The 20,351-nt window shown below is 37.0% G+C and overlaps 1 long non-coding RNA gene across 1 annotated transcript in view; it reads right to left on the bottom strand.

Moving 5' to 3' along the window:
- The window catches only part of LOC116759575, a 210,966-nt gene extending 190,615 nt beyond the window's left edge, over positions 1 to 20,351 (bottom strand). The window contains exon 1 of the long non-coding RNA XR_004351477.1: positions 20,276 to 20,351. This is a non-coding gene — a long non-coding RNA (uncharacterized LOC116759575). The remainder of the gene's footprint in view (positions 1 to 20,275) is intronic.

Raw genomic sequence — 20,351 nt, 5'->3', positions numbered from 1 at the left:
GAGACCTGATTAGGTCTATGCCAGAAACTAGGAAGCTGGGGTAGGAATGGTCATCAATTCTGTGGTGTCTGTTTTTCTTAGGGTTTCTGCTATCAGTGCCTGAGTCAAGAGAATCTCACCAGGTGTGACCAACCAACCAATTACCTCCAGTCTCTGGCCCAAGGAAATTTACAAGGGCTCCTTTTTGTCCCTCATGTAGGCCTGTGAACTCATGCTGATAAAGACTTACGACTTATGGTAGCTACTGACCAGAATTTTACAGAAAATAAAATCACCAAGCTCTGTGGCTTAAGTTTTAATATTACATGACTTGAAAGTTATAAGACTGAACTCTATAGCCTGCATTTCTTTTCTCTTTAATACTGTTCCTACCTCATCTTTCCCTAGAAACTCCTCTCTTCTCATCTGCAAGACTGTTTGTGAGTGAATCATGTACTCTCTTCTACGTTTTTGTGAACTGTATATATATGGACACCATTTCTGCTTTAAAAGTTTAGACTAAGTACTACAGGAATGATGACAACAGAAAAGAATATAGTAAGCATGGAGAAAGTTGTAAAAGCTAATAAATCATATAAAATTCTTCCAGTCATAGTCCCTTTGGCTACGATGACACCCTTTGGCTTTCAGTCCTTATTTGCAACAGTGAAGTTCAGAAGCAATAATAAGGAAAAGTGTTGACTGAGTTCCTATTTGTGGATAATATTTATTTTTCAGGAACTCTCATATGTGTGTTAAACAAATTCAGTGGGCATTTTCACAACACAGGAATCAACCCCCATGAACGTATTATTGGGATACTTACACTCCTTTCCAGAAGTCTCTGAATGCTTAGGAGTTAATCAACATGCTAAAAAGGAGAATTTGACTTCAAATTTTATTTTTATCATGTGACTCACAAGAGTAAATAACCAGAATTTTATTAAATATAAATGTGATTGTGAAACAAATGCACAAGGCTCTGTGGCTTGGTTTCTAATTTCATTGTCACCTCTCTACTCAGCAATGTTGCATAGACTCAAAGTTACTCTAGGATCTTCTTCCTCACTTAGTCCTTAGATCCAGAACTCCACCTAACAGAGGCTTATGTTCCATAAAGTCACCAGAATAGTTTATTAATTTATAATGCAAAATATTTACACTAAGAATGTTAATATTTTCTCTAGGTATAGAACTCATGAGCTAAGGATAACCATGGGTTTAATGACTGTGGAGCCAGGGAACAAAGCAAAGAGAATGTTTTGAAGCTGAGGATAGCTTGCGGAAACTTCCTCTTACAGTTGAGACATGACAGAGTTATATCTGCCCAGGAGCCTAAACAATCCTGTCAATGGTCCAGGAGTACTTAGTTTAAGGACATACCAAAAAATTCTTACTTCACAATTTTCATTTTTTCAGATGCCTTATGAACCCACACCTTTTGAATTCTACATTTTCACCCCCATTGCAACCCTCTTAATAACATTTGGATAATGAGTTTTACATTCCATTTACCTGACTTCCTATAGAAAGGAAGTATCTATGTATCATTATATTCATTGCTGTCAGTCTACAGTAGAACTCACCTTTTTTTTTCTTTTTCATTTATTTTCTAGCATTCATCTTATTTTGGCCTGTTTTGTGTATCCAATTACTTTAATAGCATATGAGAGTAACGTACCACATTTCAAATTTGTATTTATATCATCATTTGAATGGGTACCACAAGCACAAATGAGCAAAATGGTGTTATAAAAATCACAAAGAAGCATCATCTAGGACAAACATTGCTCTGTTCCTCATCCTATAAGTGTGAATGGGAGAATTAATATAGGATGACATAATGGTGAAGATCTTAGCACTTTAATATGTAACAATAAGTAAGGGAGTACAGTTGAACAAACCTATCTTGTAGTCAGTCATTACTGACGTGAGGTTTTAATTCAGAAGATGTTTGTTTGTTCTAAATACAATGCTTACAATGCTTTGATAGACTAGTAGGAAAGCACCCAAAGAGGAAAAAACAGTATTTTAATTAATATTAATAAATATATTATAATTAATATAGCCTATGAAGTATTTTTACCTAAATTTTAAGAAGATCCTAGAATCAACAAATGGTGCTGGGATAACTGTATATCCACATTTTTTAAAGAGAATGAGGTTGGACCCTTATTATATGCCATATACAAAAATTAACTCAAAATGGATCATAGATGTAAATCTTCATGACCTTGGATTAAGCAATGGTTTTTAGAGGTGACTAAAAAGCACAAGTGATAAAAGGAAAAATAGCTAAATTGGATTTAATTAATATTAAAAACTTTTTAACAGTAACTATGTGAGATGATATGTTAATTAGTTTAACTGTGGTAATCATGTCACAATGTGTATATATATCAAATCATCACGTTGTGCACCTTAAATATACAAAGCTTTTATGTTAAAATATACAAATAAAAAAGATTTAAAACTTTTTGCTTCAGTGGACATCATCAAGAAAGTGAAAAGACAATCCACAGTATGGGAGAAATTGCAGATCATATATATCTGATAAGGGACTTTTTCTCAGACTATATAAAGAACACATCACAATAAAAAAGACAACTTGAAAAAGCTTTTAGCAAAATTCAACACCTATTTATGATAAAAACTCACCAGAAACTGGGCACAGAGGAAACATACCTCAACATAATAAAGGCCATATATGACAAATCTACAGGTAACATCATAATCAATAGAGAAAAGCTAAAACGCTTCCTGTGAGATCAGGATCAAGACAAGGATGTCCACTCTCGCCACTATTATTCAACACAGTTTTGGAAGTCCTAGGCATGGCAATCAGAGAAGAAAAAGAAATAAAAGGAACACAAATTGGAAAAAGAAGAAGTAAAACTGTCACTGTTTGCAGGTGACATGACACTACACATAGACAATCCTAAACAGGCCACCAGAAAACTACTAGAGATAACAATGATTTCAGTAAAGTGGCAGGATACAAAATTAACACACAGAAATCTGTTGCAAGTCTGTACACTAAGAGTGAAAGATCAGAAAGAGAAATTAAAGAAACAATCCCACATACCATCACATCAAAAAGAATAAAATACCTAGCAATAAAACTACCTAAGGAAACAAAAGACCTGTACTCCAAAAACTACAAGACACTGATGAAAGAAATCGAAGATGAAAAGATATACCATGTTCTTTGATTGGAAGAATCAATATGGTCAAAATGACTATATGACCCAAGGCAATCTACATATTCAATGCAATTCCTATCAAATTACCAATGGCATTTTTCAGTGCTAGAAAAAAAAAATCTTAAAATCTGTATGGAGACACAAAAGACCCTGAATAGCCAAAGCAATATGAAAAAGAAAAATGGAGCTGGAGGAATCAGGCTCCCTGACTTCAGACTATATTGCAAAGCTACAGTCATCAAAACAGTATGGTACTGGTACAAAAAGAGAAATACAGATCAATGGAAAAGCATAGAAAGCCTAGAGATAAACCCAGACACCTATGGTCACCTAATCTATGACAAAGGAGGCAAGAATATACAATGGAGAAAAAACAGTCTCTTCAATAAGTGGTTCTGGGAAAACTGCATAGCAACATGTAAAAGAATGAAATTAGAACACTCACTGACACCATACACAAAAATAAACTCAAAATGCATTAAAGACCCAAATGTAAGACCACACACTATCAAACTCTTAGAGGAAAACATAGGCAGAACACTCTATGACATAAATCACAGCAAGATCCTTTTTGACCCACCTCCTAGAGAAAGGGAAATAAAGACAAAATTAAACAAATGGGACCTAGTTAAACTCAAAAGCTCTTGCAGAGCAAACGAAACCATAGACAAATGAAAAGAGAACCCACAGGATGGAAGAAAATATTTTCAAATGATGTTTGCAAACTTTACAAACAGTTCATGTGGCTAAATATTCAAAAAAAAAAAAAACCCAATCAAAAAAATGGGCAGAAGATCTAAACAGACATTTTTCCAATGAAGACATACAGATAGCCAAGAGGCACATGAAACAATGCTCAATATCACTAATTATTGGAGAAAGGCAAATCAAAACTATGATAAGATATCATCTCACACCAGTCAGAATGGCCATCATCAAAAAAATCTACAAACAATAAATGCTGGAGAGGGTGTGGAGAAAAGGGAACCCTCCTACACTGTTGGTGGGAAGGTAAATTGGTACAGCCACTATGGAGAATACTATGCAGTTCCTTACAGAACTAAAAATAGAGCTACCATATGACTCAGCAATCCCACTCTTGGGCATATATGCAGAGAAAAACATGGTTTGAAAAAATACATGCACCCGCTTGGCTGCATGAACACAGCCTGAACGGAGGTAGTACACCACAACTAGCCAGGAGGGAGTCCGGGAAAAAGCCTGGAACTGCCTAAGAGTCAAGAGACCACTGCTTCAGGGCGTGCGAGGAGAGGGGATTCAGAGCATGGCCTAAACGAGCTCCAGAGATGGGCGCAAGCCATGGCTATCAGCGGGACACCAGAGACGGGCATGAAATGTTAAGGCAGCTGCTGCAGCCACTAAGAAGCCTCTGTGCAAGCACAGGACACTATCCACACCACCCCTCCCAGGAGCCTGTGAAGCCCACCACTGCCAGGGTCCCGTGATCCAGGGACAATTTCCCCGGGAGAACACACAGCACACCTCAGGCTGCTGCAAAGTCATGATGGTCTCTGCTGCCACAGGCTCACCCTGCATTACGTACCCCTCTCTCCCCACAGTATGAGTGAGCCACAGCCCTTTAATCAGCTGCTATTTTAACCCCATCATGTCTGGGCGGGGAACAGATGCCCTAAGGTGACCTACACGCAGAGTGGGGGCCAAATCCAAAGCTGAACCACAGGACATGTGAGAACAAAGAAGAGAAAGGGAAATTTCTCCCAGAAGCCTCAGGAGCAGTGGATTAAATCTTCACAATCAACTTGATGTACCCTGCATCTGTGGAATACCTGAACAGACAACAAATCACCCCAAAATTGAGGCAATGGACTTTGGGACCAACTGTAGACATGGGGTTTGATTTCTGTGTCTAATTTGTTTCTGGTTTTATGTTTATATTAGTTTAGTATTTAGAGTTATTATCATTGGTAGAGTTGTTTATTGATTTGGTTGCTCTCTTCCTTTTTTTAATATATATATATATTTTTTCTCTTTTTGTGAGTGTGTATGTGTATGCTTCTTTGTGTGATTTTATCTATATAGTTTTGCTTTAACCAATTGTCCTAGGGTTCTGTCTGTCCATATATATTGTTTTAGTCTAGTTTTTAGTGCTTATTATCATTGGTGGATTTGTTTTTAGGTTTGGTTGCTCTCTTCTTTCTACTTTTTATTACATTTTTTAAAATTTTTAATAATTTTTTAATTTTAATAATTTTATTTTTTTCTTTCTTTCTTTTTTTTTTCTCCCTTTTCTTATGAGCTGTGTGGCTGACAGGGTCTTGGTGCTCCGGCTGGGCGTCAGAACTGAGCCCTCTGAGGTGGGAGAGCCGAGTTAAGAACATTGGTCCACCAGAGACTACCCAGCTCCATGTAATATCAAACAGCGAAAGCTCTCCCAGAGATCTCCATCTCAATGCTAAGACCCAGCTCCACTCAACGACAAGCAAGCTACAGTGCTCGACACCCTATGCCAAACAACTAGCAAGACAGAAATGCAACCTCACCCGTTAGCAGACAAGCTGCCTAAAATCATAATAAGTTCACAGACACCCCAAAACACACCACCGGACATGGTGCTGTCCACCAGAAAGACAAAATCCAGGCTCATCCACCAGAACACAGGAACCAGTCTCTCCACCAGGAATCCTAAACAACCCACTGAACTAACCTTAGCCACTGGGGGCAGAAACCAAAAACAATGGGAACTATGAAACTGCGGCCTGTGAAAAGGAGACCCAAAAACACAGTAAGTTAAGCAAAATGAGAAGACAGAAATACACAGCAGATGAAGGAGCAAGGTAAAAACCCACCAGACCAAACAAATGAAGAGGAAATAGGCAGTCTACCTGAAAAAGAATTCAGAGTAATGATACTAAAGATGATCCAAATTCTTGGAAATAGAATGGAGAAAATATAAGAAATGTTTAACAACGACTTAGAAGAACTAAAGAGCAAACAAACAATGCTGAACAACACAATAAATGAAATTAAAAACTTCCCTAGAAGGAATCAATAGAAGAATAACTGAGGCAGAAGAATGGATAACTGACCAGGAAGATAAACTAGTGGAAATAACTACCATAGAGCAGAATAAAGAAAAAAGAATGAGAAGAATAGAGGACAGTTTCAGAGACCTCTGGGACAACATTAAACGCACCAACATTGGAGTTACAGGGGTCCCAGAAGAAAAAGAGAAAAAGAAAGGGACTGAGAAAATATTTGAAGAGATTATAGTTGAAAACTTCCCTAACATGGGAAAGGTAATAGTGAATCAAGTCCAGGAAGCGCAGAGAGTCCCATACAGGATAAATTCAAGGAGAAACACGGCAAGACACATATTAATCAAACTATCGAAAATTGAATACAAAGAAAAAATATGAAAAGCAGCAAGGGAAAAGCAACAAATAACATACAAGGGAATCTACAGAAGGTTAACAGCTGATCTTTCAGCAGAAACTCTGCAAGCCAGAAGGGAATAGCAGGAGATATTTAAAGTGATGAAAGGGAAAAATCTACAACCAAGATTACTCTACCCTACAAGGATCTCATTCAGATTCAACAGAGAATTAAAAATTTTACAGACAAGCAAAAGCTAAGAGAATTCAGCAGCACCAAACCAGGTTTACAACAACTGCTAAAGGAACTTCTCTAGGCAGGAAACACAAGAGAAGGAAAAGACCTTCAATAACAAAGCTAAAACAATTAAGAAAATGGTAATGGGAACATACATATCGATAATTACCTTAAATGTAAATGGATTAAATGCTCCAACCAAAAGACACAGACTAGCTGAATGGATACAAAAACAAGATCTGTATATATGCTGTCTACAAGAGACCCACTTCAGACCTAGGGACACATACAGACTGAAAGTGAGGGGATGGAAAAAGATATTCCATGGAAATCTAAATCAAAGAAAGCTGGACCAGCAATTCTCATATCAGACAAAATAGACTTTAAAATAAAGACTATTCCAAGAGACAAAGAAGGATACTACATAAAGATCAAGGGATCAATCCAGGAAGAAGATATAACAATTGTAAATATTTATGCACCCAACATAGGAGCACCTCAATACATAAGGCAAATGATAACAGCCATAAAACGGGAAATTGACGGTAACACAATGATAGCAGGGGACTTTAACACCCCACGTTCACCAATGGACAGATCATTCAAAATGAAAATAAATAAGGAAACACAAGCTTTAAATGAAACATTAAACAACATGGACTTAATTGATATTTCTAGGATATTCCATCCCAAAAAAACAGAATACACTTCCTTCTCAAGTTCTCATGGAACATTCTCCAGGATAGATCATATCTTGGGTCACAAATCAAGCCTTGGTAAATTTAAGAAAATTAAAATCATATCAAGTACCTTTTCCGACCACAATGCTATGAGATTAGATATCAATTACAGGAAAAAAACTGTAAAACATAATAATACATGGAGGCTAAACAATACACTAATAAATAACGAAGAGATCATTGAAGAAATCAAAGAGGAAACCAAAAAATACTTAGAAACAAATGACAATGAAAACATGATGACCCAAAACTGATGAGACGCAGCAAAACCAGTTCTAAGAGGGAAGTTTATAGCAATACAATCCTACCTCAAGAAACAAGATACATCTCAAATAAACAACGTAACCTTACACCTAAAGGAACCAGAGAAAGAAGAACAAACAAAACCCAAAGTTAGCAGAACGAAAGAAACCATAAAGATCAGATCAGAAACGAATGAAAAAGAAATGAAGTAAATGACAGCAAAGATCAATAAAACTAAAAGCTGGTTCTTTGAGAAGACAGACAAGACTGATAATCCTTTAGCGAGACTCATCAAGAAAGAAAGGGAGAATACTCAAATCAAAAGAATTAGAAATGAAAAAGGAGAAGTAACAACTGACACTGCAGAAATACAAAAGATCATGAGAGATTACTACAAGCAACTCTTTGCCAATAAAATGGACAACCTGGAAGAAATGGACAAATTCTTAGAAAAGCACAACATTCCAGGACTGAACCAGAAAGAAATAGAAAATATAAACAGACAAACAACAACCACTGAAACTGTGATTAAAAATCTTCCAACAAACAAAAGCCCAGGACCAGATGACTTCACAGGTGAATTCTATCAAACATTTAGAGAAGAGCTAACACCTATCCTTCTCAAACTCTTCCAAAATACAGCAGAGGGAGGAACACTCTCAAACTCATTCTACAAGGCCACCATCACCCTGATACCAAAATCAGACAAAGATGTCACGAAGAAAGAAAACTATAGACCAATATCACTGATGAACAGAGATGCAAAAATCCTCAACAAAATACTAGCAAACAGAATCCAACAGCACATTAAAAGGATCATACACCATGATCAGGTGGGGTTTAACCCAGGAATGCAAGGATTCTTCAATATATGCAAATCAATCAGTGTGATAAACCATATTAACAAACTGAAGGAGAAAAACCATATCATACCAACAGATGCAGAGAAAGCTTTCAACAAAATTCAAAAAATTCATTTTTGATAAAGACCCTCCAGAAAGTAGCATAGAGGGAACTTCCCTCAACATAATAAAGGCCATATATGACAAATTCACAGCCAACATCATTCTCAATGGGGAAAAACTGAAACCATTTCCACTAAGATCAGAAACAAGACAGGGTTGTCCACTCTCCCCACTATTATTCAACATAGTTTTGGAAGTTTTAGCCAAGCAATCAGAGATGAAAAAGAAATAAAGGGAATCCAAATTGAAAAGAAGAAGTAAACTGCCACTGTTTGCAGATGACATGATACTATACCTACAGCATCCCAAAGATGCTATCAGAAAACTACCAGAGCTAATCAATGAATTTGGTAAAGTAGCAGGATACAAAATTAATGCACAGAAATCTCTTGCATTCCTATTCACTAATGATGAAAAATCTGTAAGAGAAATTAATGAAAAACTCCCATTTACCACTGCAACAAAAAGAATAAAATAACTAGGAAAAAACCTACCTAAGGATACAAAACACCTGTATGCAGAAAACTATAAGATACTGATGAAAGAAATTAAAGATGATACAAACAGATGGAGAGATATACCATGTTCTTGGATTGGAAGAATCAACACTGTTAAAATGACTATACTACCCAAAGCTGTCTACAGATTCAATGCAATCCCTATCAAACTACCAATGGCATTTTTCACAGGTCTAGAACAAAAAATTTCAATTTGTATGGAAATACAAAAGACCCTGAATAGCCAAAGCAGCCTTGAGAAAGAAAAATGGAGCTGGACGAATCATGCTTCTGGGCTTCAGATTATACTACAAAGCTACAGTAATCAAGACAGTATGGTACTGGCACAAAAACAGAAAGATAGATCAATGGAATAGGACAGAAAGTCCAGAGATAAACCCATGCACATATGGTCACCTTAGTTGTGATAAAGGAGGCAAGAATATACAATGGAGAAAAGACAGCCTCTTCAATAAGTGGTGTTGGGAAAACTGGACAGCTACAGGTAAAGGAATGAAATTAGAACACTCCCTAACACCACGCACAAAAATAAACTCAAAATGGATTAAAGACCTAAATGGAAGGCCAGACACTATAAAACTCTTAGAGGAAAACATAGGCAGAACACTCTATGACATAAATCACAGCAAGGTCCTTTTTGACCCACCTTCTAGAGAAATGGCAATAAAAACAAATATAAATATATGGGATGGGGCTTCCCTGGTGGCGCAGTGGTTGAGAGTCCGCCTGCCGATGCAGGGGACACGGGTTCGTGCCCCGGTGTGGGAGGATCCCACATGCCGCGGAGCGGCTGGGCCCGTGAGCCATGGCCACTGAGCCTGCGCGTCCGGAGCCTGTTGCTCCGCAACGGGAGAGGCCACAACAGTGAGAGGCCCGCGTACCGCAAAAAAAAAAAAAAAAAAATATATGGGATGTAATGAAACTTAAAAGCTTTTGTACAGCAAAGGAAACCATACACAAGACGAAAAGAGAACCCTCAGAATGGGAGAAAATATTTGCAAACGAAGCAACTGACAGAGGATTAATCTCCAAAAGTTACAAGCAGCTCATGCACCTCAATATCAAAAAACCAAACAACCCAATCCAAAAATGGCTAGAAGACTTAAATAGACATTTTCCCAAAGATATACAGATTACCAACAAACACATGAAAGGATGCTCAACATCACTAATCATTAGAGAAATGCAAATCAAACTACAATGAGGTATCACCTCACTCCGGTCAGAATGGCCATCATCAAAGAATCTAAAAACAATAAATGCTGGAGAGGATGTGGAGAAAAGAGAACACTCTTGCACTGTTTGTGGGAATGTAACCTGATACAGCCACTATGGAGAACAGCATAGAGGTTCCTAAAAAAAACTAAAAATAGAACTAGCATAGGACCCAGTAATCCTACTACTAGGCATATACCATGAGAAAACCATAATTCAAAAAGAGTCATGGAACACAATATTCAGTGCAGCTCTATTTACAGTAGCCAGGACATGGAAGCATCCTAAGTGTCCATCAACAGATGAATGCATAAAGAAGATGTGGCACATATATACAATGGAATATTACTCAGCCATAAAAAGAAACAAAATTGAGTTATTTGTAGTGAGGTGGATGGACCTAGAGTCTGTCATACAGAGTGAAGTAAGTCAGAAAGAGAAAAACATATACCATATGCTAACACATGTATATGGAATCTAAAAAAAAAAATGTTTCTGAAGAACCTAGGTACAGGACAGGAATAAAGATGCAGACATAGAGAATGGACTTGAGGACACGGGGAGGAGAAAGGTAAGCTGGGACGAAGTGAGAGAGTGGCATGGACATATATACACCACAAAATTTAAAATAGATAGCTAGGGGAAAGCAGATGCATAGTGCAAGGAGATCAGCTCAGTGCTTTGTGTCCACCTACAGGGTTGGGAGAGGGAGGGTGGGAGGGTGATGCAAGAGGGAGGAGATATGGGAATATATGTATATGTATAGCTGATTCACTTTGTTATAAAGCAGAAACTAACAGAACATTGTAAAGCAATTATACTCCAATGAAGTTTTTAAAAATAAATAAAACTAAAAAATAAAAGTTCTCTTTGTATATCAAAAAAAAAGGGAATACATGCACCCCAATATTCACTGCAGCGTTGTTTACCATAGACAAGACATGGAAGCAACCTAAATGTCCATTGACGAATGGATAAAGAAGATGTGGTACATATATACAATGGAATATTACTCAGCCATTAAAAAGAACGAAATAATGCAATTTGTGGCAACATGGATGGACTTGGAGATTATCATGCTAAGTGAAGCAAGTCAGACAGAGAAAGATAAATATCACATGGTATTTCTTATATGCAGAATCTATTTAAAAATGATACAAATGAACTTATTTACAAAGAGAAACAGACTCACAGACTTAGAGAAGCAATTTATGGTTACCAGGGAGGAAGGGTGGGTGCGGGGGATAGACTGAGAGTTTTGATTGACATGTACACACTGCTATATTTAAAATAGATAACCAACAAGGACTACTGTATAGCACAGGGAACTCTGCTCAATATTCTGTAATAACCTAAATGGGAAAAGAATTTAAAAAGAATAGACACATGTATATGTATAACTGAATCACTTTGCTGTACACTTGAAACTAACACAGCATTGTTAATCAACTATGCTCTACAATAAAATTTTTAAACAAGATCTTACTAACAAATAAATGTCCAATCCGAATAGCTAAAAAAAGGAAAAAAAAGACAACTCAATTTAAAATTGGGCAAAGGATTTGAATAGATATTTATCCAAGGAAGATATTCAAATGGCTCATAAGCAGTTGAAAAATGAACAATATTATTAGTCATTAGGGAAATGCAAATCAAAAGCACAGTGAGATACTACATCAAAACCATTAGAATGGCTATAATCAAAATGACAGAAGATGACAAGTGCTGCCAAGATTGTGAAGAAACTGGAACCCTCAAACATTGCTGATGGGAATGTAAAATGGTACCATGCTTTGGAAACAGTTTGATAGTTCCTCAAAAAGTTAAACATAGAGATACTATATGAGTCAGCAATTCCACTCCTACCGAATCCACTCCTAGTTACATCCTAAGAGAAATGGAAACAAATCCACATAAATTTATAATACCCAAAAAGTGAAAAACCCAAATGGGCATCAACCAATGAATGGATAAACACAATGTATTGTGCCCACACAATTTTACATTTTTTGACCATAAAACAGTAAGAAATACTGATACATGCTATAACATAGATGAACCTTGAAAACATTATACTAAGGGAAAGAAGTCACACCAAAGACCATATATTATATGACTCCACTTGTATGAAATGTCTAAATTAGGCAAATCCATAGAGAAAGTAGATTAGTGGTTGCCAGGGCCTGGTGGAAGGGGAAATGGAGAGTGAATGCTAATGGGTATTGGGTTTCTTTTTGGAGTGATGTAAATGTTCTGGAATTAGATAGTGATGATAGTTGCAAAACTGTGACTATACTAAAAACCTGTGAGTTGTACACTTTAAAATGGTAAATTTTATGGTATGTGAGGTAGGTATATGAAATCTCCACATTTATGGTAAAGAAACTATGGTTCAAAAAGGCTGAGAACTTTAAGACTGATTAAACCAGTAGGTCTCAAAATGTGGTTTGCAAATCACCAGAATCAACATCACCTGGAAATTTGTTAGAGGCACACATTCTTAGGTTACACCCCAGATCAAAGGAGCAGACCTCTGGAGGTCAGGCTCAGGATTCTGTTTTAACAAGCCCTGAAGGTGATTCTGATAAACACTCAGGTTTGAAAGCCACTGGGTTAGTTACAACTTTAAAGCCTCATTGCTCTTCCACTCACTAGACTTGTAGTCTTTGGCAAGTTTCTTGACCTTTCTGTGCCTCAGATTATTCATCTGGAGAAATGATTCCTTACAAGGTTATTATGAGGATTAAATATTTAAATACAAGTAATGTGCTTGGAAGACAGCTTGCCACTTAATGAGTTGAGTATTCAATAAGAATCAGCTATTATTCTATCAATCAAATGCAGATCCCCTCATCTGGTGGAATTAAGCCACATACATGTTTAAATTTTCTAGCAGCCACATAAAAAAGTAAAAAGAAACAAAATTAACTAATAATAATATAATTTATTTAATACAGTGTATTAAAAATATTAGCATTTCAACATGCAATCAATATAAGAATTTTAAGATAGTTTACATTCTCTTTTCCAAACTGAGTCACCAAAATCCAGTGTACTTTATACTTTGAGCACATCTCAATTCAGACTAGTCACATTTCAACTGCTCAATAGTCACCTGTGAGTAAGAGAACACAGCTCTTACTCAAATGCTGTGCTCTTTTCCCTCTCTAAAGTTCCTGTGCCTTCAGCACGTAGTAATCTCTGCCTAAGGATTTTCAAAGAGTGGAGGGCCAAATGAAGAGAAGTCAAGAAGCATCCTTTCCTGACCATGTCCCATCTTAACAGGTGATGCTGGGTTGCAGATAGGCCTCCAACCCACGTTCTCGACTACATACTGTTATATAAGAATGATCTGGTAAATTGCCTGAGGAGAATTTTAATGGAGTAACAGATCCCAGGCTTTCGTGTATTGTTCGCTCTGGTATCCACAGGGTCTAGAAAACTTGCCTGGCACAGAGCAAGCACTCAACACATTTTTTTCCAGTTAATGAATGAATATTAACAGTCCTTTTCTAACTTAACCTCTAATTTTATTACCATTTTTTCAAATATCTGAAAACATCTAATAATTCCTTTAATATTGCCTTTATTTCTTATAAGCAGATCCATTTTTGTCTTCCAAATTGATTTTTAAGCTCCTCCTTATCTTTAAATATTTATCAAGCCCCTAGTAAAGATCAAGTTTCATAGAGCATGAGCCCATAATAGAATTGCTGATATTAGGGGTTTATTTTCTGTGACAGAATACATATTTCATATATGTACAAACATCATATAAAAGTCACAGATAAAATTTTGTTTGGATTTTTCTATTGCTGGTCTAAGAATAAATGGAAGCAAATATCTAGAGTTCCAATATTGATGAGCATTCCTCATTCTTAGTAAAACTCTAGGACATATTTATACATTAAGGGCCCACAATGCTGCATAACGCTGACATGATTAAAACTTATAGACTGAAGGAGCATGCAGAAACAGTGCTGATGTGTGGGTGGAGCGGTTTCCCGGGGAGGCTGACACCTGGTATGAATTAGTTTCTTCACTGAGTTCCTAGGATTCTTGAAGCAAGATAGCGTGTGTAGTTTACTCAGAGTAAGAGATGGGGTCCTAATAACAACCTCCAAGGCCTCCCAGACCTCACTGTAGTAGTCTTCCTTAAGCTTACTCCCCTCCAGCCACACTGGCCTCCTTCCTGCTACTCAGACACACAAAGTTTGCTCCAACCTTCCAGCTGTGCTTTAGGTTCTCTTGGACTAGAATGCTCTTCCCCCAATATCCACTTGGCTACCTCCTTTTACTTCCTTCAAGTCTTGCTCTGACGTGTTTCCTCCCTGAGTTCTACCCGGACTGCACATTAAATACAGTAAGATTCCTGGATTCCACCCTTGCCCCTCATTTTCCTTACCCTGCTTTTTATCCTCCTTAGCACCTACCACCTTTTAATTTATATCATCCTATGTTGTTTATCGTTCCTCACACTAGAATGTAAAAGCCACAAGAGCAGAGATCTTGTCTGTTTTGTTCACTGATGTACCCTATCCTAGAGCACTGGCTGGCCTATAGCAGGCACTCATATCCTTGTACGATGAATAAATGAATTAGTTCACTCATAGACCAGGCACTTTTATAGATTTCTTTCCCTTTTCAATTTTTTAAAAATAAATTTATTTATTTTTGGCTGTGTTGGGTCCTCGCTGCTGAGCATGGGCTTTCTCTAGTTGTGGGGAGCAGGAGCTACTCTTCATTGCGTTATGCAGGCTTCATCATTGCAGTGGCTTCTCTTGTTGTGGAGCACGGGCTCTAGGCACGCATTGGCTCTAGAGTGCAGGCTCAGTAGTTGTGGTGCACGGGTTTTGTTACTCCGTGGCATGTGGGATCTTCCCAGCCCAGGGCTCAAACCCAGGTCCCCTGCACTGGCAGGCGGAGTCTTAACCACTGCACCACCAGGGAAGCCCTCTATTTTCAATTTACTAAATTTTTTCTACTATTAAGGTCACCTGGGAGGTTTTGCAAGTCTGTCTGAGAAGTTGAACTCTCCCAACCTGTTGGTTGGTCTTGCTCACTGAAGGGTCCTGTCTCTGGAACTTATTCTGCTGGGCAAGTTGCCAAAGCCTAAATTTGTCCACCTTGGGGTATGATGCAAGATTTAGGTTCTTTTTTTTTTTTTTTTTGTCTCTTTGGAAGGGTGTGTTTCAATTTTGGCTGGCTTCACTGTTTTGTCTGGGGCTTTATTCTTGTGTTGAGTTTTATTTTTTCCTGGGTTAATCAAGCAATTTAGCAACTATTCTTCCCAGAGCTATGGAATAGTAGAAATTAGAGCTGGAAAAGACCTCACAGTTGATCCAGTCCATCCCCCTTGCCATTGAAGTCTTGCTCTACACAATACAGTGTCCATGGCTTTGTTCAATGAGGTTTTAAATGTCCTCAGAGATTCCTTTGGGAGCCTACTCAACTAACCTAATACTCTTAACAATTAACAAAAATTCTCACTGTTTGTCTAAACTTTCCCTTTCATATTTTCATTTTATTTTCCCTATTGGTAGTCCAAGGTAGCAAGCCCTTTCTCTTTGGGGATTTTATACCTTTCAGAGAAGTGTGGATTACATTTCTGCTCTGTCTGTTCCTAGCCAAACTATACATGTGTTCCTCCCTTAATCTTTCTATATTCTCTGTTTAATTTTATTTTTGCTTATTGAATTCCTTCAAACTCTTCATCTTGATTATTAGTATGTGTACTTTCACTAACCATCCATTGAACCACTGTAACATAATGCTTTTCCTTCTGAAACCTGAAGACAAAGCACTGCCGTCTACCATGTGACATTGCAAATATATCCAATTCACTGTCATAAACAACTAGAGTATTTTTATTCACCAGAATATTAAATAAGTTCTGTGCAATGCTCTTCACTTGAGTTTAAAATTTTGATGATAATTGTGTAATGTTGGATATCTCATTTAAGGCCTTTGCCCTTTTCTTTTCATATCTGCAAAAGGAGAGAATATCCGCTTCAGCCTCCTTTACTGTAATCTTAATGAAAGTAAATATATGGTTATAGGGCTAGAAAGAAATCTTTCAGAGATAAAAACCTTTCATTTCCCAGCTGTTTTTCAAACAGAATCACACAGGTTAAATTGTTTTCAATACTATGAAGTTCAAATGGCATTTTTTTGTTTGTTTGTTTACAGTAATTTATGCTAGATCAATGCATCTCAAACTAATTGTAGTAAAGCGAAAATTTTTTAAATCGCCAAATGCCATGGACTGAGTTTTGTAAAATACAAAATCACAGGGTTGGGTGAAGTAGTAATGTCAACTGCTCTAAGATTTTCAAATTTACACTCATCTTCTGTATTTATCTTGTCTCAGATGGGCACTGGTCCATGGACCTCATTTTGAGTAGCCTTGATGGACAATCATATTCCTTACCTTCAGATTCAGATACTTTTCAAGATAAATATTCTCTTCTGATGATTAACATAATACTTGCTTTTACTTTTCAGCTTGTTTTCTGCTCCCCTTCAAAGTCAACTTTTAAAAACTATTGATAGAAGAGCCAATCAATTAATCATTTCCCCAAAACATCTAGTTATATGTTTCCCATTTATTTGTCTTCACTCTTTCAACATGTAGTAATCCTTAATTTATTTCATAAAATTAAATCTGAATGAAAAATACTTTTAAGAAAGAAAACAACAACTTCCTGGAGTTTATACCAGGTCAGTGAGTTATATGATGGTTTCCTGGTCACACATGCTGGTAGCTTCACTTCTGGAACTCTCACTAGTCTCTAGCAATCCTGACCAAGGCCACACTGATAGCAGGCAGAAATCCACCAATCCAGGAAAGATTAAAAAACACTCTCACTGGGGCTTCCCTGGTGGCACAGTGGTTGAGAGTCTGCCTGCCGATATAGAGGACACGGGTTCGTGCCCCGGTCTGGGAAGATCCCACATGCCGCGGAGCGGCTGGGCCCGTGAGCCATAGCCGCTGAGCCTGCGCGTCCGGAGCCTGCGCGTCCGGAGCCTGTGCTCCGCAAGGGGAGAGGCCACAACAGTGAGAGGCCCGCGTACCGCAAAAAAAAAACAAAAAACAAAAAAACACTCTCACTTATTTCACCCTGTCTGGCATTCTGCCATCAACTTGTAGTTTTTGGATTCAAGACACAGATTATATGTCAACAATAACCAGAGTAGCTATTACATAAGCTGGTTATGGGATGCACGTGCTTTCAACCGGTATCTTTTACAGTTTGGGTATAACAAAAATTTAGTTTTAGCACTCTCTTCTGAAATAAGCTTCTCTTATTTTTAGTGGCTTTTAATTACTTTGAGAGGGATTTAAATAAAAATATACTGAACTATCATTTCTCCAGGGAATTAAAAAAATAAAGTTTATGGGAAAACATGAAATGTGGGGAAATATTAAACACAGTAAACTGCACAAATGTAATACATAAGTTAGACATCGAGCTTTTTATGATCTAAGAATCTATTCCAAGAAAAAGAAAAATTGAAATTCGAAGGCTTATGAGCTTGTTTCAAAAAATAGTAAAAATAAGTTCCAGCTGGTGTAAGAGCATAGTAAAGGTACAACACAGTACGAGGGTAAATAATAGCAGAGGATGGGTGAGGCATTGGTAATGGGAAACTTTAAACATAGAACATTTTACACTGCTTTTTAAAGGGATTTTTACAAAGATAAGGAAAAAATATATACACACACATAATATACAGAAATAACAGAGAAAATGTATTACAACAATATATCTCTATCAATAACAGGGAAAATGTATTACAATATATCAGATGAAGTTTTCTTTACACAATTTTCCAAGAGCAAGCATATGGCTAATATGGATTAATCACTAATGAATTTAATAACGTGAACAGATTATTAGCTCCTAAAGCTAGTTATTTTGTTTTCAAATGTTTCAATGTGCCAGATGTTTCATAAAAACAGTTTTTATTATTTAAAATGATTTATGAAGCTAAATGCCGAACTTTTATTTCTGTGTTAAAATTTAAGAGTTAAAAACCATTTAACAGACAAACAGAATTTGCAGTTCAGTTAGCAGTCACTGAATGTGAAAAGAGTGCTTAAAATGCTCCTCTTTAGAGCCATTCTCGTTCCCATAGAAACCAATGTGAGATCCAGGAAAACAAGGTAAGTTCTAAAATAATCACCATTATAAATACCCATTATATAAATGTAAATACAGGCAATTGAAATGATTTAGACGATTTTGAAATTGCATATCATTTCCCAAACCATAATGATTCCTTCAGAGTGGTTCTTGTCTGTCACATAAATACAGCATTTACTAAATTTTTAAAATTCTTATGATTTACTTGTGAGACCATAATTGCCTTCTCAAACAAGTCTTGGGCATGCAAATATTGATTTTTGAACATGTATTCTGGTGCAAGATGGGTCTTTTTTTTGGCTGGGCTTTTACTTTATGGTAGATTAAGTACTTATCATTATTAGCATTTGAATTTTACGTAACCATTTCTCTATTCATTATTAATTGCTTTACAATGAGATCTAGAGATTTTAGTTATTTTACAATTACAATTTTTCTCATTTTTATTTGTCCAAGCATTTTGTCATGATAAAAGATCCAAGAAATCTTTTATTGGGATTGTAATTCCTCTCAAAGTCCAGAACCAATCATTGAGTGTACAGTACTCATAATATTAATGAAGATGTGAATGTGAGTTGTTATACATCCCTCTAAGAAGAGCTAAGCCTCCTAATGATTAAGGAGCAAGAACATTTCAGAGGAAAAGTTCCAACAATGAGAAGCAAACATTTGAATTTAGCATGGCTGTTGAAGGAGTTCTGGACATGCCACCCCAAGATATGCCGCTTTGTTATATTATTGTGAGCTGAACACATGAAAAATGGCAAGAGCTTTCTCTGAACTTCCTTTTACCTGCCTAAAGACAGATCCTCCAAAAGGAATTCAATTGTCATAAATCTCCTCCCGAGGATTGACTCTTATCACCTGGGAAGACACTAGATTTCAACTCCAAACCCAGATAAACTTTGTCACAAACTATCGTCATATCTCCCATCTATTCTTCTAAGAGCCCATTTATCATTCTTAAAAATCATTTACTCTCCCCTAGGTTGCCTATGTCTCCCACCTTCCCCTATTAAGACAGTATATAAGCTCTCAGATCTCACTGCTATTTGGGGTGTTCACTTTTTTTTCTGTGATGCCCCAGTGTGTTATAATAAAAATTACTAAATTTGTTTACCTTTAATGCTATTAATCTGCCTGTCATAAATTTATTTTATAGACCCAGCTATTGAACCTAGGAGAGCAGACGGAAAGTTTTTTCTCTCCTACAATGTTAAAAGAACCACAACAAGTTATGGACTAGTCACACAGTTTTGTTGGCTGGATGAATTTTCAGAAACTCAGATATTTTCCCTTACATTTCACTGAAACCCTCGATTCTTAAAAGGTGGTCTCCAGACCAGCAACATTGATATCACCTGGGAGCTTGTTAAAAAAGTAGAATCTCAGGTCCTAGGCAAGCCAAATGAGTAAGAATCTGCATTTCAACAAGATTAACATAGATATGAATGCACATTATAGTCTGGAAACACAGTCAGTCCCAAATATTTGCTCCAGAAAAATTTAAAAGTTTTATTCTGGTGGACTGATGGAAGCTAAAGAAGCTACTACCTAGGATGTAATTTCTAAATGGGGAAAGACCATGTCTGCAAGTAATTTTCTAGGACCCCTCAACTGGTAAGTAGCAAAGCCTGAGTTTGAACTCAGGTAGAGCCAAAGCTTTTTACATACCTTGAAAAGACATCATAGAGACTTGAGGTGTAGGTCGGCCTCCTCAGTTCTTCATGGCCAGCCAATTAGCTGTTCC

Source organism: Phocoena sinus, chromosome 9 (genome assembly GCF_008692025.1).
Source record: "Phocoena sinus isolate mPhoSin1 chromosome 9, mPhoSin1.pri, whole genome shotgun sequence".
Classification (NCBI taxonomy): Eukaryota; Metazoa; Chordata; class Mammalia; order Artiodactyla; family Phocoenidae; genus Phocoena; species Phocoena sinus.
The sequence above is the reverse complement of the archived record's forward strand: the minus strand, read 5'-3'. Positions and strand labels throughout refer to the sequence as shown.